Source organism: Anolis sagrei, chromosome 2 (genome assembly GCF_037176765.1).
Source record: "Anolis sagrei isolate rAnoSag1 chromosome 2, rAnoSag1.mat, whole genome shotgun sequence".
Taxonomy (NCBI): domain Eukaryota; kingdom Metazoa; phylum Chordata; class Lepidosauria; order Squamata; family Dactyloidae; genus Anolis; species Anolis sagrei.
Genome location: NC_090022.1, coordinates 282,843,619 through 282,867,692, shown reverse-complemented (window position 1 = coordinate 282,867,692; position 24,074 = coordinate 282,843,619). Strand labels below are relative to the sequence as shown.

The window sequence follows — 24,074 nt, the reverse complement described above, 5'->3', positions numbered from 1 at the left end:
CGCACAAAATCCCAAAGCACCAGGGCCTGTAGCTGAGTGCTGAGTAAGGAGTGCTCCTTATTCGGCACTCAGCTGCTGGCCCTGCCAAAGTCTGTATCAGTAGGCCTGGGTGCTTTGGGCCTATAAGTGAAGTCCCTCCCCAATAATGGGCCGAAAGAAAATGGATCTTTCAGCACCGAAAACCGAAAACAAATACCTGCCCTCCCGATTTCAGGAGGCTCGGTTGAAATGGATCGGGGGTCCCACCCAACACTGGGGCATGAAACTGATCAAGGTTTACCCCAAACATGACTAGTGGATACAGATGGTTGCCTGGCTTTATTAAAAATAGTTACAGGCCACTTTTTTTTGTCCTTTTGTCAAATGCAATGTGTTTCGGATTTTGATTTTTATGAACTTTTTAGATTCTGGATTGTTTCTTCAATATAGTCTTTGGATCCTCAACACCTTATTCTCTGCTGGTACTATTTTTGATCTTGTCTCTGTTCCTTGGACACTTTGGATAAAGTTATTTGTTCTCTCTGTTGGGTGTGAAGGGCATTTATTGGCTTTGACTTTGGACTCCCTGAGTGCAGCAGTGGAACCTGATTTTTGGCATCATGACAACCAGCTCTGTATCATGAACTACAGTAACACCCTTGATGCATGAGTGGTGTGTTAGTGGTCTATAGTCTGAGACATGGCTTGTCTCAAATGTGTGGGAAGCCTCATGCTGGACAGGAAGGACTCGCCGTGGTCTGAACCAACAGACCTTTTCTAAAGTCATGGTGGAAGGGTTTTGAAATGGGGTCTTTGCACAATACTGTGGTTATAGAAGGTAAAAAGAACTTTGTGGCATAGTTGACACTTACAGAAGAAACAAAACCAGCACATATACAAGATCAGAGCAAAGAGCAAGCCAGAGAATGTGCTGTAGTCAAATTCTTTGACCAGGATTTAAGAAAAGGACCAATAAAGTCATCATTTTGAAAACAAGAGATTAGGATGTGTTGCTCCAAATTATTCCTTTCTAAGTAGCATTAGTCCTTGAAGTGTATCTACAAACGTGAATGAGCATATATTCAAGTATTCCACAAACTCCTTATAATTACTATTTTTATAAACATAAAGAATACACGTTCTGTTATTACGCAAGTCACATTTTTGGGCTTAACATATCAACTATGCATGGACATCATGGAGGACTTTAACTAAAAGGGCTAAATGTAGTTTATTACCTAGAATGTGTCATGGAAAGTGAGACAGAGGGGTGGGAATGCATAATTCACTAAGTGGCAAGATATCCACTTAATTAAGTTTTTAAAAGAGTTCTGAGCAATCTGAAATGTCGGAAGTATCACATGCAAAGAGACGTGCTATTGTGTGCTGAAAGGAGTGGCCTCACCAGCCATGTTAGTAAGGACGGACTTCTTACAGCACACACCTCTTCTTACTCTGCAAAGTTGCACAACTATACCTTGAGAGGCTGTAGATTCCAGAGTAACATTGGCAGATATAGGTGTGCAAGAGGAAGCAGGTGCTCCAAGTCAGAGCTTGCCCTTTGCAAGCACTGCGGCATGAAGGTGCAATGATGCAATTTCAGAAATTCACCAATTAACTGGAACTCAAAGGGAACTCTCAAGCACTGGCAACCCCTCCCCCCCCCCCAATAATACTGCATTCACAAAGCTATTTTTGTAATACAGCAAAACTTGGTTGGTATTAACTGAAGTTTTTATTTGTTTTAACTTGCTTTTAATTGTTGCATTTGAGTATCAAGTCAATGGGGTTTATGGTATGATATATTATGGGGTATAGTATTAGTTAAGGTAGAGGTAAAGGTTTCCTCTAACATTAACGCTAGTTGTGTCCAACTCTGGGGGTGGTGCTCATCTCCATTTCTAAGCTGAAGAGCTGGCATTGTCCATGACTGCATGGAACACTGTTACATTCTCACAGAAGCGGTACTTATTGATCTACTCACATTTACATGTTTTCGAACTGCTAGGTTGGCAGAAGCTGGGGCTAACAGCAGGAGCTCATCCCACTCCCCGGATTTGAACCACCGACCTTTTGGTCAGCAAGTTCAGCAGCTCAGCGGATTAACCCCCTGCATCACCAGAAGGCCTATTATTATTATTATTATTATTATTAGTTAGGCCTATTTTAAAAGTAACTCGCAAACTATATTTGTCTGGCATCTACCAAGCCTTGTGTACATCTACACTGTAGGAATAATGCAAATGTTTGACATCACTTTAAATGCCATTATTCAATGCTATGGAATCCCAGGAGTTGTAGTTTGGTGAGGCACTAGCACTTATTGACAGAGAGGGCTAAAGAACTTGTAAAACTATAGCTTCCATGATTCCATAACACTGAGCCATGGAAGTGAAGTAGTTTCAAACTACATTATTTCTACAGTGTAGAAGAGATGCACCCTCAGGGTCTACTGCACTTGTTAAAATAGGGAACAACATTACAAAAAAACCTCCATATGTTTCTCTCTCTTCTACGTGATAAGCATTTCTCAATCCTATTCAATAAGCTATGGATGCTGGAATCCTCTCTCCTGCACAACAGTTAAATGAACCATTTAACTGTATCTCTTCCATCTCCCCTCCTTGCTCCTTGATTCTTCTTGATTTAAAAGGGGAGCCTTTTATTCAACATCATTTTACTTGACTTTTAATTTATGAGTTTGTAGGAGAGAGCATGGTTTCATTCCTTCTGCATTTTAAGTATATTAGGCCTCACCAAACTATTGTGTGGTTTGAAACTGTGTTACATGCCATTGCAGATGGTGTGATTTCTATACATAGATGTCTGTTGCATATACAACAGGTGTCCAAAACTCAAGTGTTCTTTCCTGATGCTAATGTCATTTAAACACACAGAGAAAGAAGGAAGCAGCTCCTTCCTGGTGTGGCAGAATTAAAAGGGAACTAAAGGAAAACGGTTCGCAAGACAACATTTCTTAAACAGCCATTTATATGGAAAAAAACAAGAGTGCCATTGTACATTGTTTTATTGGCTGTCACTAACCACCATCAGATAAGTGAATTCTATAAAAGTCTGGTATGGAACAGAGAAAGAAAGCAATCTCATGCTTAATTTGTCTGCTTATAAAAGGAACAGACAGAACATGAATACTAACCATTATAAATAATATTATCTGTAACATTATTTTTCCAGAATGGGCACATGATGACAGTGTCTTTAGGAATTGCAAAATAACTGCTGCTTTCTTTTTTGTAAAAAAAAAAACCTTACACTTTCTTGTTATTACCATGTCAATTTCTAAACCATGGATTTAAAACTTACATTCTATTGCTATTGCATTTTAATATTTGTACAATGTATGTTAATATATGTGTTTTATAGTAATGCGTTTTAATATATGCGTTTTTATGTATTTTAAGGTGATGTGTTTTAACTGTGCTGTGCCCTGCCTTAAACTTTGAGGAGAGGCAGGTAACAAATAAATTATTATTATTATTATTATTATTATTATTATATTATTATTATTATTATTATTATTTTATTGACACAGTATGTCACAGCAAACAAGATCTATATGCTGGATTTCATATCACCAAATCACAAGTCGAACACTTCCCAAAGTGTCGAGGACTGTGTGATGTACTTTTGAATGATGCGTGCAGATCCAAGTAAGGCCTTTTGCAGTTGGCAGATCATGATTTTGTCAATGTTTATTGTTTCCAAATGCCGGCTAATATCTTTTGGCACAGCACCCAGTGTGCCAATGACCACTGGGACCACCTGTACTGGTTTATGCCAGAGCCTTTGCAGTTCGATTTTGAGGTCCTGATAATGGTGAGTTTTTCCTGTTTTTGTTATTGTTATTATTATTATTATTATTATTATTATTATTATTATTATTATTTGCTGCTTTTAGAAGGAAAGGTGTCATCTGGGGAGTTTTGACAAGTGGTTTGTATGCATATGTATGTATTGTGTGTGTGTGTATGATCTTGGAGTCCTCATGGACAACAAGTTAAACATGAACCAACAGTGTGACGCAACAACTAAAAAATCCAATGGGATTTTGGCCTGCTTAAATAGTGTCTAGCTCTAGGGAAGTCATGCTACCCCTCTATTCTATTCTGCCTTGGTCAGACCACACCTGGTATACTGTGCTCAATTCTGGGCACCACAATTGTTGACAAGCTGGAATGTGTCCAGAGGAGGGCAACTAAAATGATCAAAGGTCTGGGGAACAGCTTAAAGAGTTGGGCATGTTCAGCCTGCAGAAGAGAAGACTGAGAGGAGACATGATGAGGACCATATATCAAGATATGAGGGGAAGTCATAGGGAGGAGGGAGCAAGCTTGTTTTCTGCTGCCCCGGAGACTAGGACATGGAACAATGGCCTCAAACTACAGGAAAGGAAAATCCATCTGAACATTAGGAAGATCTTCCTGTGGGAGCAGTTCAGCAATGAAACTCTCTGCCCTGGAGGGTGGTGGAGGCTCCTCCTTTGGTGACTTTAAAGCAGAGGCTGGATGGCCATCTGTCAGGTGTGCTTTGAATGTGATTTTCCTGCTTCTTGGCAGGAGACTGGACTGGGTGGCCCACAAGGTCTCTTCCAACTCTACGATTCTATGATTTCAAAATAATGATTAGAAATAACTAAAAAGTCATACATTGGCTGAGAATTTATTCTGCAGCCGTTTAGCATAAATTTATGCTAGAATTATGATGGATTGCACTCTTGCACAACAAAACATGTAACAGGATATACAACTTTGTCTTTTACACAGAACTGTATGTACTCTTCATCCATTGAGAAACATGGCCAAAACCTAAATGCTTAGCTCCATCCTGTGCATTATAATTTATAATCAGTTCCAAAGCTTTTATATTCATCTAAACCCAAGACTAACTACTGGAATGTCAACCCTAACACTGGATTATTTCAGGTAGAAAATAGTGTTCTACTGCAGTATTCATGATTTAGATTTCTAGTACAAACAGTTGGAGACTTGTTTTGTCAAACTGAACTTCTTTCTGAAGAGAAGGGAAGAATTAAGTATTGTACAGTAAATAGAGGAATTTCTTCCCCAGAGACATAACAAATTGGGTCTAATTAACATTACCTCTTCTGACACTAATTAGAATATGTTCAGCACTCATATGTCAAAGGTAGACGTATACAACCTTCCCAGGATGAAAGCTACGGCTGCCAAACTCTTGTGTCAAGATTTCTTACTTACATATTGCTGTAAAGAGCAATTTGTGTCAAATATCTGTATTTATATTTCATATACTGAAGTCCCAGAAGACACATCTATACAGATCTGTCTAAGTTATATTTACTTTCTCTTCATCAAGAGAGTTTGAGTTCAATTAAAAGTTTAAAAAAGACTACTCAAGCTGTGTTTAGTTGCCAGTCAAAATATTTCAAAAAGTAATGTCTCTAATATAAGTTCCCATTTATGATCTTTGCAGGGCTACATTCTTGGCAATGCAACTTTAATGCACTCCACCTTTCTCCTGACTTTCTTTTTGAAATATGGACTATAGACATAGCGAAAGGATTATTTGGTGGTCAGATCTTAGAGTAAAAGCAACACACACCATGCTTTATGATCGTTTAATTATGTTTACAGTGTGGCATCATGGTTTGAACTTTGTACTATGACTCTGGAGATCAACCACAAAAACCCACTAGATGACCTTGGATAAGTCATATACCCTCAGCCTCAGAAACCCAGTGATAGATTCACCTTAGGATCAGCAAATGTCAGAAATGACCTGAAGGCACAAAACAACAATAGTAACAACAATTCTCAGCCTCAGAGGAAGGCTTTGGCAAAACAACTCTGAACAAATCGTATCAAGGAAACCCTGTGATTGGCTCACATTAGGATCGCCATAAGAAGAAAGACAGCAACAACCATTATTCCAGGAGGGCCTAAATGGTCTAAAGGTATCAGATGCTATCTGATTTTAGAAGCTATGCAGAGTCAACCCTGGTTAATCATCATCACCATCCTACCCACCTTTCCTCATGGCTCAAGACGGGTTACAACACAATGAAAAACACATAATAATGATATAAAATAGACATTTTAAAATGTTTTTCTACAAAAAACATATATTAAAATACACAGAACAAATATTAAATATATAGTGAACACAAGACATGAGTTTAAAATTAATAATTATAACTTGCGGGCTAGGCCTGCCGGAAGAGATAGGTCTTGGACAGAAGACCATCAACAATGTACGATAGGTTATACTTCAGAGGAAGAAACTAGCAAAATCCCCCCAGTGGATTCCTTACCTATGAAAGCCCTATGAAATTCATGGGGGTCACCATAAGCCAAAAGTCAACTTGAAGTCACATACAGTACTTCAGGAAGCATGATCATTTCTAGTTCAGGCAAAGCACAGCTTAACTCCAATGATCTGCAGTAACCAATACACTGAATGGGTAGCTTCATGAGATGCTTGTTTCTGTTGCTTATCTATGAGATTAAGACATGTATTATGCATGTACATTTATAGAAACACGGAAAGGGAAATATGTGTGTCTGTAGAAGTGCATGCTTATTGGGGCTCATGAAAACCAATATGCCTGAATAGTTCTCTCAACAAGTGTGACACTATACTAATCGTACTGAGCTTACAGCGAGGTTATTACACAACAAGGAGATATCACCTATCAAATTTACAGACAAACTTGAAACACCTATGATGCACAAAGCTGGACAAACAGTTCATGCACGCAAACAGGCCCAGTTCCAAGAATTCATAGCAGTTTCCTCTTCAGCACAAATGCAATGAAATGTTGCCATTGCTTAAAATCAGAAGCTTGAATACTTATGGTTACTTAATGTTACTCACAACACAAACCAGCTTTACACATAGAAATAAAGCAGAGAGACTTACTATGTAATTTCTGTGAATTACTTTGCTGAGTAGTAATTAGAGGTTGCAGAGCATGTAGAAAGTCCGGGGTCATTCCACAAAATCTCCAGTCAGAAACTTCAGATAGAAATTGTTTGGGAATGCACGTCTTGCCTAATATTCCACACTGGTCTGGAGAGTCTGAACTAGTGCAAGGCAGTTCCTTATGTCTTCTGAAGATAAAAGAAATGGGCAGCCAACAGGAACCCTATCGAAGAATTCTCTTTGCTGCCTTGGAATAACCACCAACTTCCTTCCCTTCCTTTTAAGGAAGGACTTTGAGCCAGACGACTTATCCATCTTGTTTAGTGTTGCCTATATTGACTGCCAGTGGCTCCCACAATTTGTACACAGGAATGTGAACACACAGTCGCTGGGAGCAAGTCAGAGATCTTCTGCAGAGAAGGCAGCCATGCCCTTCCCCTGAACTTTTCATAGCCTAGCTACAAGATATGAGATAGAAAATGCGATAAGAATAAAAGGCTGTAGAGAGTCAACTAGTCAGAAATTGGGCAGAGGGAAGGGAACTTCCCAAACCAAGGGAAGAAGGTCTCCTTCTGAGTTAAGATGTAAATAGCATTCTAGTGCCATCAAAGTCACAGGACAAAATACTAGAAACAGCCAAACTCATAAAGCAGAAAAATGCCATAAAATGTCTCCTTCCTGGTGTTACTAATACAGGAAGATTAAATTTAAAATTTTGCTGCCATTTACAGCACCTATACTTGGCTGCCAGAGAGGTCCACCATCTAATGCAGTGGTTCTTAACCTTTCTAATGCTGCAACCCCTTCATACAGTTCCTCATGTTGTGGTGACCCCCAACCACAAAATTATTTTTGTTGCTTCTTCATAGCTGCAATTTTGCTACTGTTATGAATCGTAATGTAAATACCTGATATGCAGGATGTATTTTCATTCACTGGATGAAATTTGGTACAAATACCCGATAGGCCCAAATCTGAATACTGGTGGGGTTTGGGGGGGGGGGCGGTGATTTTGTCATTTGGGAGTTGTAGTTGCTGGGATTGACAGTTAACCTATAATCAAAGAGCATTTTGAACTCCACCAGTGATGAAACTGAACCGAATTTGGCACACAGAACTCCCATGACCAACAGAAAATACTGGAAGGGTTTGGTGGACAGTGACCTTGAGTTTTAGAGTTGTAGTTCACCTACATCCAGAGAGCACTGTGGACTCAAACAATGATAGATCTGGACCAAACTTGGCATTAATACTCAATATGCCCAAATGTGAACACTGGTGGATTTGGGGGGAAACAGACCTTGACATTTGGGAGTTGTAGTTGCTGGGATTTATAGTTGACCTACAATCAAAGAGGATTCTGAACCCCACTAATGATAGAATTGGGCCAAACTTCCCACATAGAACCCCCATGACCAACAGAAAAGACGGTGCTTTCTGGTGGTCTTTGGCGATCCCTCTGACATCCTCTTGTGACCCCCAGAGATCCCGACCCCCAGGTTGAGAAACGCTGATCTAATGATAGGGCTGGTCCTTAAAGAGAACTAAAAATTAAGTATCATCAAACCTTTTTCCAGAATCATTTTTTACAAAACAAACACACACACACACACACAATGGGATAATTCTATACCCAAACATTCAAAGGCCAAATAACAAAGGCTAGATACTGCCATGCTCTGTGCATTTGTGAATGCATTTATTAGTGCAGCGGTCTGATATAAAGCAAGCAAATGGGTGGTACATCTTCATTCTTATCCATCTCTAAACTATTACTTCTATAAAGAAGAAGCCAAGGATGGTTGAATGAGATTATGAATGTATTTAAAACAGGTACACAACGGTAATGCCTATTCACAGTCACCTTCACTACCAACTCATTAGTTTAGTTTATAACAGAAGATACAAAATTATCAAGGAGGCCAAGACATTTGGCAGGCAAGTAGCTCATCTAAGTCTCCACTGTAAACTACAAGCCTGGGGACTATGACGCTGGCAGAAGATTGCCCCAGGGAGATAAGGGGAAGAAAACAATTTAAGGAGAGCATGATGTTAAAAGCTCCATGGGTCTGGCAGCAGTAAGGAAAAAAAACCTGCAGACAAGATATTCAATGTTCCTCAATTTATCCCAAGAATAAAATTCATATACCACCCTTTAAAGCTCTTTTGCACAGATAATTGAGAAGGAAGGAAGTATGTAAGTGTGAAATATTACATCAGTGTTAAGAGATCATAGGTTTCAACCTGAACAAACTCTGAACCTTAATCTACTTCTTAGGGGGCATCTTAGGGAGCCTCCAGTGATGCAATGGGTTAAACCCTTGTGCCAGCAGGACTGCTGACCAACAGGTCAGCAGTTTGAATCTGGAGAGAGAGGGTTGAGCTCCTTCTGTCTGCTCCAATTTCCCATGTGAGCGCATGAGAGAAGCCTCCCACAAGGATGGTAAAACATCTGGGTGTCCCCTGGGCAATGTCCTTGTAGATGGCCAATTCTCTCACACCAGAAAAGACATGCAAAAAATGCATTTCTACACTGCACAACAGCTCTTATTATCATGAAGTTTCCCCTAATTTTTTAGTGGAATCTCTTTCCTTGGAGTTTCAATCCATTGCTCCATGTCCTAGTCTCTAGAGCAGCAGAAAACAAACTTTCCACCTCCTCAATCATTCGAAATATTTGAGAAAGGGGTTCAAGAGAACGATCTCCCAGCAAAACATAAATCATTGCCGGTTTCATAAAGAATACAGACTTTATATAAATTTGACTTGATTCACAGAATACAAAAATGCCTTCAATAAAGTTTTCACAGCTAAATAAGACTAACCATTCATTTCTGTATGATGCTGGCCAATATGTGTTGCTTTGTAGATTTGGGGGTTTGCTGTAATCCCAAATAGAAACACTTTTGAAGTATTTCCCCCTTAGAAGTCAGCTTTGTCCAATAAATCAATTTCAGCTCCCAATTTTATTCAAATTTCACTATTGGCAGGATCGGTTTTATATCACATTATTTTAATTGGTCACTACACTCTATCCATCTTAGTTACTATTGCAATCCTACTCTAAGGGTGCATCTATACTGCAGAATTAATGCAGCTTGACACCACTTCAACTGCCATGGCTCAATGCTATGGAATCAATGGAGATGAAGTTTAGCGAGGCACCAGCACTCCTTGGCAAATAAAGCTAGAGACTTTGTAAAACTACAGCACTGAACCAAGGCAGTTAAAGTGATGTCAGTTTGCATTAATTCTGCAATATAGATACACCCTCAGCCACTCTGCTCAGACAGGAATGAGACATAGGATGAAAAATACATATATTATGACAAGTCAGTCCACTGTTGTTTTTTGTCAGATGTTTCGACACATGTGAAATGAACTTTTTTCCCTCCAGTGATTTATGTTACAGGTCCATGAACGTGCCTCCTCTTAGCTGCCTAACAATTGCATATACTGTGACTAATTCATAATTACTGTTCTTATGTGAGAGACTGCATTGTACAATAATGTAACATGAGCAAAGCTCAACAAAACAGCCTTGTTTTGCAGACTGCCTTCTTTCATCTCCCCATCACCTTTATTTATCACCAATTCTTTCGATATTTGCAACCATGGGATTGTGATGGTGATGAGGAACTTTATTTTTTATGACTAGACAAACTAATGGCAAGTCCATCAACAACTCCTACATTTAACAATCCTAGGAAAGAACTATGTATGAGTCACATAGAAATATAACACAGAGTTTCATGTGACAATATGAAGCAAAACATGCATGTAGTATGTACCTCTTGCCCCATCCCCCCAGCATGGTTGCAGGAAAGAATATGAAAATGTTTAATGTATTGTCAAAGGCTTTCATGGCTGGAATCACTGGGTTGTTGTAGGTTTTTCTGGGCTATATGGCCATGTTCTAGAGGCATTTTCTCCTGACGTTTTGCCTGCATCTATGGCAAGCACTGATAGAGAGATGCATAGATGCAGGCAAAACGTCAGGAGAAAATGCCTCTAGAACATGGCCATATAGCCTGGAAAAACCTACAACAACCCAATGAAAATGTTTGTTTCTAGGTTTAATTGCAAGTTGCTAATAATGTGTATATAATCCTGAACAGAGAGCCCATAGTATCCACTGTGGTTTGGTTTCAGGACCTCCTGTAGACATCAAAATCCATGGGTGCTCAAGTCCCATTATATACAATGGCACAGTAAATTAGTATCCTTTATATCAAATGGCACAATCACTGTGAAAGCCTTTGTGGTTGAAGAGGGGGATATAAATACTCTAAAATAATAAATCATAAGTAAGGTTTTCCCCCTCATATTTTCAAGCCATGGATTTGTGAATCTGTGGATACAGAATGTGTGGGCATGAATGGCTGACTGTATAAACCTAATTAACAAGGAGAGAGAAACTGGATGTGGAAAATATTGGATTTTTATGAATAATTGTTTTAAAAAATGAATTCTGGTTTAAATTTTGTTTTTAAAGTCTGTAGTTTGTTAGAAACAAGGGAACTGCAAACTATGGTTTAGAAAGCTGGGGATTTAAATAAACTGCCTTTGAAATAAAATATAGTTTGTTTGTTTACTATATTTTTACCCCATCCTATCTCACCCCACAGAGGACTCAGAACGGCTACCAAATTGGCAATATTCAATGCCATACAAACAAATCATACAGATAAAATATACACATACATTAAAATCAGCTATCAAAACCTCACAAAATCCGAAGTCGTAATCCAGGAGCAATTCCAATCATTTTACGCTTACTTTGTAGCCACCAATTGCACTGACTGCTCTCCAAAGGGTTGGTCCCATGGCCATGTTTTCAGCTTCTTTCTAAAGGTCAGGTGGGAGGGAGCTGATCTAATTTCACTGGGAAGGGTGTTCTACAGCCAAGGGGCCACCACTGAGAATTACTTACAGTATTTATATTCTGCCCTTCTCACCCCGCAGGGGACTCAGGGCGAATTACAATGCACATATACATGGAAAACATTCAGTGCCATAGACATACAACATATATAGACAGACGCATTCCAGCTTTCAGGCTTCATCAGGTTATACTTGATTCCAGCCACAGGGGGAGCTGTTGCTTCACCATCCACTTTTGACACCGAGACCTTGATGGAGTACTTCCTCATTCTTATGCATGCTGCTGGAAGGTTTTATGGTGTCATAAATTAGTTAAATTAGCCTCCCTGCATAAAGCGGTACCTAAATTTCCTACTTGACAGATGCAACTGCTTAGCCTATGTGTGGGACCTCCTGAGCGTTTTTACAGTCCCTGGGGCTCTCAGTATCATGGAAACTGGCATGGCAGAGGCAAAAAAAAGGTAATTAAAAATCATTTGTGAATTTTTTTTCATGTCAGGAGCAACTTGAGAAACTGCAAGTCGCTTCTGGCGCAAGAGAATTGGACATCTGAAAGGACACTGCCCAGGGGATGCCAGGATGTTTTACCATCTTGTAGGAGCTGACAGACGGGAGCTAACCCCGCTCCCCAGATTCGAACCACCAAGGCCATCACAATTTTGTATATAAAAGTAATTTGTGGATGAAAAGTTGACTGCAGCATCTTGACTAATTGTGACAAAAGGTCATTTGGGAAATGTAAGAATTTGAACCCTTGGCTCACTGCATTTCATTCATGAAATGACAAACCATCGTTTCTCATTTTGTCTGAATGGAGGCAATCACTTTGCTTTTCTATAACAATATGAAAAATATCTCTGAATTGGGAGTTAAGTGGAATGGAGAATAAATCAGTTAATGAATATCTCATCATCATATACTAAATACAATCATAGGTGGTCCAACATTTTCACACAGTACTGTAATTCACATTTTCAGAAAAGGCTTTTGCAGTTGCTCTGCTCATGAATTGCAAAATATTTCGTGACCAGCTAAGGTTGTAAGTAATCGTGAACATGCCTTCTCTACACAGCTACGTGGCTTTAAGATGCAATTGTATATGCGCTCAACAGATGGTAAGCCTGCTAACCTCAATAGCGTTTAAATCCAAGTAGAAATGTATAGAATTTCACTGTTTAAGGGTCCAGATGCACATTACAGATGTGACATACTTTAGACCAAGTGCAAAGATAATAACTTATCTCTGCTGTTTTCAGAGGCAAGGAAAACAATTTTGATGCACTGCATTAACAAAACCATTCCTATGTTGGAATGGTTCAGTTTAGTCATCATACTAAACTGAACTTCATTTATGCAAACTATTAGATTTTTATAGTAGCCACCAGTACTCTATACACTTTTGCCTTGAATCAAGGTCTTCTACCTTCGAGTACTTTAAGAAACTAAACAATCCAAGTTTATCATTCCCTGCTTTTGATTGTTTACTGCACTATAGCATCCAAATAAACACTGTCAATTGCTCTCCAAAATAGCAAATGTGTTACTTTCCTTAAAGAATTGGAAATCTGACTAGCAATATGGGCAAAAACATTCCAGATTTGTATTCAAGCCCAATGTTTATTTGCCAATAAGTATATTTAGAATTCAGTAATCCAGATTTAAGGCCCCCCTCATGGTGCAGCGGGTTAAACCACTGAGCTGCTGAACTTGCTGACCAAAAGTTGGGCGGTTCAAATCCGAGGAGCAGAATGGGCTCCCTCTGTTAGCCCCAGCTTCTGACAATCTAGCAGTTCAAACACATGTAAATGTAAGTAGATCAATAGGTACTGCCATGCAGGGAGCGGCTCAACAATTACGCAAAGTAAACATTCGCAGTATAGTTGATTTTGCCCAGGGGCGCTCTTGAGGCGCTCTTGGAGGAAAATAGACCTTGACATATGTGAGTTGTAGTTACTGGGCTGTATAGTTCACCAAAAATCAAAGAGCATTCTGAACTCCACCAATGATGGAATTGAACCAAATATGGCACACAGAACTCCCACGACGCACAGAAAATATATATCAGTGATTGGTTGGGGGGGGGAGGGGAGGGGTGCCAAAATACTGTTGCTTACTGTTGAAAATTACCTAGGGCCGCCTCTGCTGCCATGGCAGGAAGGTAATGGCGCTCCATGCAGTCATGCTGGCCACATGACCTCAGAGGGGTCTATGGACAATGCTGGTTCTTCGGCATAGAAATGGAGATGAGCACCCCCCCCCCCAATCAGACACAATTAAACAATGTCAGGGGAAACATTTACCTTTACCTTCACTATCCACATTTATTTGGGAGCAATCCCCATGGATTCAAAACTAAGTGTGCAGAGTCACTGAAAATATATAAGCACATTCCTACAGATGCACTAAAAGTACAACAGTAATGTGAAGTTGGAAATGCTAGATACTCCAATATTTGACCATCATATCTAACATTGCTGGTCAAATGTTGGAAAATCTCACATTTCTAACTTTATGCTACTTTTATAGCATCAGTAGGAATATGTCAGAAAATAAATTAATTTGGTTTGCATTTTCCCACAAAAATTTCCGTTTCACACTTCCAAAGGTTGGCAGTATAATGAACTGCTCTTTGACTTGCAAATCATTTCCAAAAATTAAAATTCATTTTGATTAAGAAAGGTGTTTGCAAAACCATGCATACAATTTGAAGGAGATACAAAGGGAAAATACGCACCAACCCTTGTGCAGAAAGGGTGATACAGAACTGGGATGAAATAATAATAATAATAATAAATAAACTTCATTTATAACCTGCCATATCTCCCTGAAAGGATTCAGGGTGGTTTCCAAATAAAAAAGTGGCAATCAGACCAATAAATAAACAACATGAATATAAACTTCTAATAACTAACGAACAAGTTGGTTAAAAAGTGTAATATAATCTCATCAAACACATTTAAGCAATATAGCACAAGTTTCAGAGAAGTGGAAAGAAAATAAGACTGACAAATTTTTCAACTACATAAACAGGAAGATTAGTATCATAAATTACAGCTTTTTATGGACAGTGATACATGGTACAGCCTCAGTATATTAATCTTCTTGTAGCTTGTAAAGGAATAACTTGTTCCTGTTTTGACACTGTTAGTCTCCCAATAGACATAGGAATTGACATTCTTGGTAAACTGAAGCAGTGTCTGTATTTCTGTATTGTGGGAATCTAGAGATACTACCTTAAAATGACAATTTTCAAATCAGTATCTGTGTTAGCAATATTTCAGTATAAAAAGGGTCCAGGAGTTGGGTTGTGTTTCCTAAAGTGGGATCCAAGGCAGCTCAAAAATACAACTGGTTAAAACAATAAAAGGTTTTAAAAAATAATTTCAAACAATATAAAATTGTTTGAAAATAGAGACTAAAGTTTACTATTACCATTATTTATTTATTACAATTTTTTTATTGATATATCAAGCCATACAATTCTGGACACAATGACAATAAAGGTAGAACAAATGCATATACAATGACTCCACTAATACTGAAAAATCCACCAATTTGAAGACCACCATGAAATTATTGCATGAATTACAATGGAGTTTTTACTGGAACCAATAGTTAAGGCTATTTTTTTAAAAAAGAGAGCACACACCCCAATTGCCTGCCTACAAGTAATTAGAAGAGTTTTGTGACACTTTAAGGCTTTCTAGATCTATGTTAGCACTAATTACAATCCATGGCTTCAGGTGCATAACAAAATATAGTGCCCAAGCCTCAGGTGAAACATGCACTGTTACAAAGTAGTAAGAATGGGATCAAAATTAAATGGATTACAGAAACATTAACACTGGTCGTAAATGTTCAAGGAGCCAGTCTAGCATGAATATCCTGGCATTTATGAACTGATACCCAAGGCTGCTAAAGATATTTTGTCAAAAGTCAAGTTCCTCCTTCCTAAATGTATTTTGGCTATACATATAAAAAGGTAAAGGTAGTCCCCTGACATTAAGTCCAGTTATGTCTGACTCTGGGGTGTGGTGCTCATCTCCATTTCTAAGCCAAAGAGCCAGCATTGTCTGTAGACACCTCCAAGGTCATGTGGCCTGCATGACTGCATGGAGCGCCGTTACCTTCCCGCCGGAGTGGTACCTATTGATCTACTCACATTTGCATGTTTTTTAACTGCTAGGTTGGCAGAAGCTAGGGCTGACAGCGGAAGCTCACGCCGCTCCCCGGAATTGAACCTGCGACCTTTCGATCAACAAGCTCAGCAGCTCAGTGCTTTAACCCACTACGCCACCGGGGGCTATACATATATGTAGTCGAAATGAAAGCCAACCAATAAATACCTGTAGTGTGCTCAAATGTCCTTGAGTTCAAACCTCTCTTAAAACTGCCATTTTTGAATGTGTACACCTATGTGTTTGTTAAAAAGCACTCTACCTCCTTACTGCAAGACTTAAAAGCTTTTCAGAAGCTGATGTGAATGGCCAAGGTAAAGGTTTTCTCTTGACATTAAGTCTAGTCGGATCCAACTCTGATGAGCCGACGTTGCCCATAGACGTGTCTTAGGTCATGTGGCCAGTATGACTGCATGGAGCACCGTTACCTTCCTGCCAAAGTGGTACTTATTGATCTACTCACATTCACATGTTTTCAAACTACTAAGTTGGCAGAAACTGGGACTAACAACAAGAGCTCAACCCGTCTCATGGATTTGAACTGCTGACCTTCGGGTCAGCAAGTTTGGAAGTTCAGCAGTTTAATCCACTGTGCCACCGCAGCCCCTTGACTAAATATTGAACTGTTGTACTTTCAAATGTACAGGCTTTAAAACCAAAAGAAACAGTAAAGCAGAATGTTTTTGTGAGTATGGAGTTGAGTTTCAGATGATCTTAACCATAAGTTACGCTTCATTATCCCCTGACTTTTAGGAGTCGAACAATATGAACTGTTCCAATCCCAGTATGTTTACTTTAACAAGCAATGATTTTAAAAGAATTTAATAAAAGTTGCCACACCGGTCATCTTTAGAGCCCTTACCAAGCAAGTTACTTTTCCCCAACAGACAAATCACACTGGAGTTTAATGGAAAATATCTTGGTTTCACTGCTGAAAAACACACTGTTTATAATCCAAGTCCAACCATGGAATTATTTTAAGCTCTGGGTAAATAGTACACATACTTGAAGAAAGACACATTGAATTCTGGTCAAAAGAAAAGAAACTCTGGACTAGCTGTTCTTCTTAAGTCTGGATGTGACCTCCCTGAATTCCTGCTCCAGTGGATCACTTACAAGTCACAAATGACTCTGGCTAAAGCAATGTCAAGCCAGGAAAGGATCTTTTCATCTTTCACACCTAGGATACCAATGACAATCTTACGGTAAAAGTTGCAGCATCAATCATGGCAGACAATGTGTCATCAAATGTTTTAGCCTTTGCACAATCATTTGGAAGTCAGTGCCATGAAATACAGTGGGATGGATCCAGATTTTGGCAAAACTAAACAAGATTTAGGTTTGGTATTTCTTTGAACACTGTGATCCGAACTCAGTTAAGTATAGGCTGCCCAGCTATGTAAGACCTTGTTTCCAAGAAAGCATTCATTGGCTCAGGCTGTTAAATGGACAAATGCACGATGCGTCTTTCGTACAATACTATTTTATTTATTTATTTATTTATTTATTTATTTATTTATTTCGGGCACTTCTACCCCACCCTTCTCAACCCCCGAGGGGGGACTCAGCGCGGCTTACAACTGGCACAATTCGATGCCAACAATTCAACAGATAAATTACATAACAGCAATAACCACAGCAGTTAAAACAATCAATTAAAACCATAACAATTAAAAGCCAATCTAGTGGCCAACGTTCACGTAAGTCCATTCAGCATTACCACAGTCCTTTCCAATTTCTGGTCGTCATTATGTTGTTAGTCTGCTAGATTACCCAAAGGCCTGGTCCCATATCCATGTTTTCAGCTTCCTTCTGAAGGAGAAGAGGGATGTTGATGACCTAATTTCCCCAGGGAGTGAATTCCACAGGCAAGGGGCCACCACCAAGAAGGCCCTGTCCCTCGTCCCCACCAGCCTCACTTGTGATAGAGGCAGGGCCGAGAGCAGGGCCTCTCCGGAAGATCTTAAACTCCGAGGTAGGACATAGAAGGAGATAAATTCGGACATGTACACTGGGCCGGAGCCATATAGGGTTTTATAGGTCAAAACCAGCACTTTGAATTGTGCTCGGAACTGGATCGGCAGCCAGTTACGGCTGAGGCTAATTCTACAGTATCAAACGGGCAACTCTCTCTTGTGTTTTAGCACTTTCTTTGTATTACCCACCTCATAGAAAGATTTTGATGCCAAAGCTTCTTTAACTTCACTTTTAAGACACCAGTGGAAACTTTTCTATTTTTCTGAGCATTTATATTTGTTAATATATCCACCTTCTGTTGGCAGTTTTATTTTTTATTCCATTTTAAATTTTCCTCTTCCGGCTGGATATGAAACATGCTCAACCATCACTGGGCTATTTGTGGGGATGTGGGAGCCCTTCCAAGAGGTCCCCTCCTCCCACCACCAAAGTTTCTCTTGGAGTTCTTCCAAAAATCCGAGGATTAACTCAGGTTTGCTGATTCATCCCTCTTCTCTCAGTAAAACTATCTATTTCTAGATTGCATATGTGACTACACTCAAAAGAACTGAAATGAGAATATAGGATTTTACATCTCATCATTTTTACAATGGGAGTTATTTTCTAGAAATTGTGTTTCTTTCTGGGACAGAAAGAAATTATTTGCTGTACAAATAACACGATCTATAGATCTAATAAGAACCTAAAACCCCTAGTGGACCAGGTCTCATCTGATCTTGGAAGCTAAGCTGGAATGTGAGAATGCCAACATTGGATGGGATACCAACAACTAATAACAGGTTCTGAATGTTATATTTCAGAGGAAGGCACTGACAAACCCATCGCTGAGTATTCCTTGCCAAAGAAAATTTTGTAAAGTTCATGAGATCAACATAAGTTAGCAGGTGACTTGAAGGCAAATACACACACATCTCTTGTATCCCATCTCTTCTTGAATGACCATAGTGTTTATGGTATCAGCTTTTATGCCATCTTTCCATGATTTGTACTCCAAAAGCTTAATGTAGAAAATTGTCAATTTAGAAACCAGTGAACAATAATATACCAAAATATAAAGAAGTTCTAGCAATAAAATGAACAATTAAGAACAGCAGCCAACTACAGTATCAATAAATTGGTGCCTGGAGAAAAATTGGAAATAGTTTCACTTTATACCAAAAAAACGAGAAAATGGACACTCTTGAGAATGATGTTTTTCCAGAGATCTAGCCACTGCTGCCTCTCTTGCAGCCACCCTCTAACTTAGTGACTCACAACCTGTGGTCCATGGATCACCAGTGGTCCGCAAGAACAAAAACACTACACCATTGTCTCAAAATCATGTAGCAACGAAAGCAACTGTTGTTTTATAGTGCCAATGCAACAGAGATGTCAGGAGAGGAGAGACTGACTACCCACAAAAGCTTAACCACATAAGCTCTAGATTATTAAATATAGTTTTCTGTGGTCAAGCAGATGGTGACTACTGGATGGCATATGTTCCATATCAGAGGCTAGAGCTGATGTGGTTCATTCAATGCAATTTTCTGAATCAGCACTCCGAATAACTAAACCAAATCTAAAGATGTAACCCTTTTGGTACTAATGTTGGAGAGTGGTCTTGGTCAAAACGGTCCTTGGTCAAGTGGTTCCCGGTATAAAAAAAAGATTGGGAACCACTGCTCTGTGCAGTCATATCAAGTAAGTCCATCTTCTAACTATTCTGATGCGTATTCCATTCAACAACACAGGGATATTCTCAACAATTGAGAAACTATCATCTAAATGTTTGCTTCACAGGTAAAACATCAGTCCACTATTTTAACTTGCAGTAGACTAACAAAAGAAATGGTTGGACATCAGACTGGACTATCACCTGACATTATTTGAACAGAAGAAAATGTACCAGTATTGGATATTATGAGTGGAAAAAGAAAAGCTAAGTAGTATACTATGGTTAAGGCTTAGTAGTTGGGATTTCATAGACTAGAGCGTGTTTTTTTTTTTTTTGCGACTTTGCAAAAACAGAGGGAAAGTATTTATTGGATTTATATCCCATCTTTTTTCTAAGAATAGGATTCAGAGCAACTTGCCTTCACTTAAAAGGACACAGTTAGAACAATAACTCTGCAATGAAATATCTCTGTCATTAAAAATGTTCAGCATCTTGCTCAATTGTAAATTGATTTGGAAAAGAAAATCACAAATTGTTTTCTTGTTCGTGTATCCGCATTCAGATTACACAGTCCAAAGATAACGGGTCAAATTAGAGCTAGAAAGGATCGGTTTTACCAACAATATATCCCAGTCATATAAATATTGTGAACATTTGATTAAAATACAGCAAATTAGGGGGGGGGGGGGACTATATAAGCAGTTTTAATTCTTTTTAAAAAAACAACCTTATTTAGTTGAGAGGTATGTCTTTAGCACAAGGCACACAGCAAGTAGCAAAAATAACTACATCAGGCATGGGCAAACTTTAGCCCTCCAGTTGTTTTAACTTATAATAATATAATAACTACTTTATTTTTATACCCCACCTCCATCTCCCTGAAGGGACTTGGGGCAGCTTACAGAGGGACAAGCCCAAGGATAGACGCAGTAAAAACAATAAATAACAACAAATAATAAAAACATTACAACCAATTAACATCATAAAACAATATCCTGGCTGGTCAATTTGAAACTAGGTTTGGATTCAGAGTACATGCAATGATTCCTTGGGAGAGCCAAGGGAAAGAGAAATAGTCAGAGGGCTGGGTTGCCCTCATAGAATCATAGAATCCTTGAGTTGGAAGAGAACTCGTGGGCCATCCAGTCCAACCCCCTGCCAAGAAGCAGGAATGTTGCATTCAAAGCACCCTCAACAGATAGCCATCCAGCCTCTGTTTAAAAGCCAGTAGGCTGTTAGGAATTGTGGGAGCTGAAGACTAAAACACCTGATGGCTGAAGTTTGCCCATGCCTGATAGATATTCATGTATAAGTTGACCTCATGTATAAGTCAAGGACGGGCTTTGAGGGTCAAAATTATGTATTTTGATATGACGTGTGGATAAGTCAAGGGTCATTCTGCAGAGAGAGCAGAAGGGCCACTGCTTCTCAACCTTTTTTTGACCAGGGACCATTTTGACCAAGGAACACTCTCCAACATTAGTACCAAAAGAGCTATGAATCAATTTGTGGTCAACTTTTTAGATTCGGTTTGGGGTGCAGATTCAGAAAATTCCATTGGATAGACCACGTCAGCTCTAGTTTCTGATACAGAACATATGCCATGGTCAGTGACAGGGAAGGAGTGGCAAGCGGCACAAAATAATAATAATAATCATCATCATCATCATCATCATCATCATGGTGCCAGAGATGCAGAGCCAATCTTAAGAAATGGGGCTACAAAGTTGAATCCACGACATGCGAGTATGGAGAAGAGCAAACCACTGACCACCTGCTGCAATGCAACCTGAGCCCTGACACATGCACAATGGAGGACCTTCTTGCGGCAACACCAGAGGCACTTCAAGTGGCCAGATACTGGTCAAAGGACATCTAATCAGCTACCAAGTTTGCAAAATTTGTTTTTTTAATTTGTTTGTTTGTTTTGTTCTGTTAGAAATGTAATACAATGTTCTGGTTGCGGATGACACAATAAATAAATAAATCATCTTCATTTATACCTTGCCACCATCTCCCTAATGGGGACTTAGGGTTGCTAACATGAGGCTGAGCCCAAAAATAATACAACAAAATAGTATACAAAACAACAGAAAATTAAACACAACAAAATACATAATGCAACAAAATAAAATAGACAATGCAAAATAACATAATAAAATCAATCACAAAGGGCGAGTCAAATTTGCAAGATAAAATGTTAAAAACGTTAAAACCCTGGGTGAGATAGGAAGTAGGAAAAGTGTATTTGTAAAAGAGGAGCCCGAGAAGGGGGAGCAGTGGGGTTTGGGCTTCATTAGGGGTAGGGGAAAGTGCATCGTGTAGATGGAAACTAACTGTAGATGGAAACTAACAAAAATGGGTTGGATCGTCACTCTCCGAAGGCACATCGGAAAAGCCAAGTTTTTAGCTCTTTCTTAAAAGCTGCTAGGGTGGGGGCTTGCCTAATCTCACCTATAAAATAAAATAAATATAGAGGACGGAGGCTCGTGAACCAGATTTTCGTCCTTGCGACTTACTAGTGGTCCGCGGCCTACACGTTAAGAACCAATGTTTTAGGTCCTCCCGGGGCAGACTAAGCTCTTGTGTTTCACTGCTCTACTCAGAGCGGAGTTCACTTCTGATAAGGGTTATAGTACTACTAAGTTATAGTACTCCACCAATTGATAAGTCAACACAGGCTGGGGGGGGGGCAGGGGTGTCCTTTTGGCTAAAATGTTTACACGTATACAGGAATATATAAGGTAAAAATACTCTGTCAGGTCTAGACTTGTTGGAGGTGGGAGCAAATAAGGATGCATCTGCTTAGCCCTCCAAATTCAGCCAAGGCACCTGAGCCACCTTCGGCACTGGAGACCTGGCAAGGTGGTGACGTGGTGCCCTCATGTCCCTGAAGGTGCATCAGTGTGGGAGAATGAATGCAGCTTGATACCACTTTAGCTGCCAGGATTCTGTGCTGTGACACCATTTGAAGTTGAGTGATAGAGAAAAGGAGCCCCTGATGGCACAGTGGGTTACACTGCTGAACTTGCTGATTGAAAGGTTGCAAGTTCGAATCTGGGGAGTGTCATGGGCTCCCGCTGTTAGCCCCAGCTTCTGCCAATAAGCGGTTTGAAAACATGCGAATGTGAGTAGATCAATAGGTAACGCTCCGGTGGGAAGGTAATGGTGCTCCGTCCAGTCATGCTGGCCACATGACCTTGGAGGTGTCTATGGACAAGGCCAGCTCTTCAGCTTAGAAATGGAGATGAGCACCAACCTCCAGAGTCCAACACAACTGGATTTAATGTCAGTGGAAGCTTTTACCTTTACCTGATAGAGAGAAATCTGGATATTCTTTGATAGAGAAGTCTGAAGTTCTTTCATACTACAGCTCTCAGGGCTGCAGAGCAGGCATGGGCAAGCTTGGGCCCTCTGGGTGTTTTGGACTTCAACTCCCACAATTCCTAACAGCCGGTAGGCTGTTAGGAATTGTGGGAGTTGAAGTCCAAAACACCTGGAGGGCCCAAGCTTGCCCATGCATGCTCCATAGCATTGAGCAATGGCAGTTAAATCGGTGTTGAACTGCATGAATTCTGCAATGTATGAACAAAACTCCCAGCTTCTCCCAGGACTCCACCCTTCAGCCTTCCCTCTCCCTGTCCCCAAACCCCCCAAAATCAGGGGGGAATGTCCTGTTGGCTCACCCTCTGCGTCTCCAGGCAGAATCCCCGTCTCCGGCCGGGTGTGTGTTTGGCTCAGCTCGCTCGCATGCTTCCTCAAGGCTTCCCTTTTGTCGTGCACCCCCCTTTCCAAACACAAACTGGTCGAGGGAGCCGAGGGGAGCGGACGAACAAGTTCCTCGAGTTGGCTTCGCTCCCCTCTTTTTGCCTCGGAAGGGAAAAGGAGAGTCGGAGTTGGGGAGCTCTAGTTTGGACACTCTCTCCGGAGGAAGAGGAAAAGGCAGGTAGAGAAAGAGAAGGAAGGACGGAGGGAGGGAGTGGCACACCTCTCTCTCTCTCTTTCTCTTTCTCCCTCCCTCTGACAAGCCCAAGCCCATCCTCTCACCGGAAAGCCCCCACGTGACTCGCAGGTAAAGGCTCTCCGAGGCCCCGCCCCTCGCCCAGGTGAGGCTCCTCGCAGCTGCTCAGGTTGCAGCGCCTTCTCTCCTGCCTGGACGCTGCAGGGAGCCTTTGGGCACCAGGGAAGGGACTCCAGGGGCAGCTACACGGCGGAATTAATGCAGTTTGGTCCCACTGGCACTCCCATGGCTCAATGCTACGGGATCTTGAGACCTCCATCAGAACTCTTTGGGAAAGAAGGCTAAAGACCTTGTAGAACTACAGTTCTCATGGCTCCATAGCATAGAACAGGCATGGGCAAACTTTCTAACTTGGGGGCTGCAAGCTAGCAAACCCTTCTAGGAGAGGCTGCCTGGTGATGGAAGGAAGGAAGGGAAGGAGGCAAGAAAGAGAGAAGGAAGGACGAAAGGGAGGAAGGAT

General features: G+C 40.3%; 1 protein-coding gene across 1 annotated transcript in view; it reads right to left on the bottom strand.

The window, feature by feature from the left end:
• ATP8B1 (ATPase phospholipid transporting 8B1) overlaps positions 1-23,587 on the bottom strand; it is a 90,262-nt gene extending 66,675 nt beyond the window's left edge. Inside the window, exon 1 of the mRNA XM_060761319.2 lies at positions 23,280-23,587. The gene's annotated coding sequence lies outside the window, so the exon portion shown is untranslated. The remainder of the gene's footprint in view (positions 1-23,279) is intronic.
• Positions 23,588-24,074: the final 487 nt, after the last annotated feature.